The sequence below is a fragment of the Cottoperca gobio genome, chromosome 23 (genome assembly GCF_900634415.1).
Source record: "Cottoperca gobio chromosome 23, fCotGob3.1, whole genome shotgun sequence".
In the NCBI taxonomy this organism is placed as follows: Eukaryota; Metazoa; Chordata; class Actinopteri; order Perciformes; family Bovichtidae; genus Cottoperca; species Cottoperca gobio.
This window is the reverse complement of record NC_041377.1, coordinates 12,258,523-12,259,752: the sequence shown is the minus strand read 5'-3', so window position 1 is coordinate 12,259,752 and position 1,230 is coordinate 12,258,523.

The window sequence follows — 1,230 nt, the reverse complement described above, 5'->3', positions numbered from 1 at the left end:
CCCCGAGAGGGCGGGGTTAGAGAGTCAACATGAGAGAGGACCACATGAAAGTACAATGGGTCAGTGCACTGAAGAGCTGATGGCTGATACACCTCCGATCAAAAATAAGGGCCGGAGTTAAATGCTCGACGTCAGCCTGGAGATCAGAACATGATCCTCTAACTATCAAAATGGTAATATTATAAATACCCTATGTTAAAAAGACCTATAGATGTATAAGACTATACAATATAGTAAATGAAAAGTAAAGAATTTAACACAAACATTTTAAATTCCTTATTTTGCATCTGTAAATTAATGTTAATGCTAAATTTACAAACGCTGGATTATATACATGCAGTGTCCTGTGAATCTCTTCTTGTGAAGGCAACTTAAATGGTACACTCCGCCACTAACTGTGAATTAGAGTTAATTACAGAATGCTATTGCAGGCTTTCATTTCACAAAAACAAATAAAAAAAATTAAAAGTATTATACCGTTAAGGATGGTAAAGTATTTCCCTGCCTGGCCCTAACACAAACAAGCGGATATGGAACATTTAAGTTAAAAAATGAAGATTGAAACCCACCAACTGTGAAAAAGAAAAGAGAAAAAAAGGGGGTATGGAGTTTGAATGCCAAACTGTGTAACAGATATACTGTAAATTGTAAATCAGTAATTTGATGCCTTTTTACACTAATAATCAATCATTGTCACCGACCTTAGGCTACAAAAATGCACGATAACAAACAACGTGTCCTTGTTTCTTCATCAGCCTAAACAGTTCCAGTACAAACTCAATTAACTATTTATGTTGAGGCATCGAAACAGGAAAGTGGATGAACTAGCCTGAGCTAAGGCTCTCCGGGTAGCTTTAACTATCTAGAGATGCCGTTTGGTTTTTACCTTCTTTGTAGCTCTTGCCAATTTTAAATGAAGTTTTTCCACAAAATTCTTTTTAGTTGCTAAAACCCTGTCAAATAGTCACATTGTGCTCTTAAATCACCTCTGATCAAACGTGTGGTTACTGTGTTGTGAGCTGGGCAGTGACAGTTGTGTACCTCCTCCAGATGCTAGAAGAAAAAGCACCGACCACCAAAATGTAGCAGCTTCGGCTGATGGAGGATTTTTCCCACCAGCTCAAACTGAAATAACATTAAACAAGATTTTTTCTTTGGTAATAAAATGTCTAGCTATACAATCTGCTGTCAGGGGTCCACATCAGTTCATGTGGGTGCTTCCTTATTTCT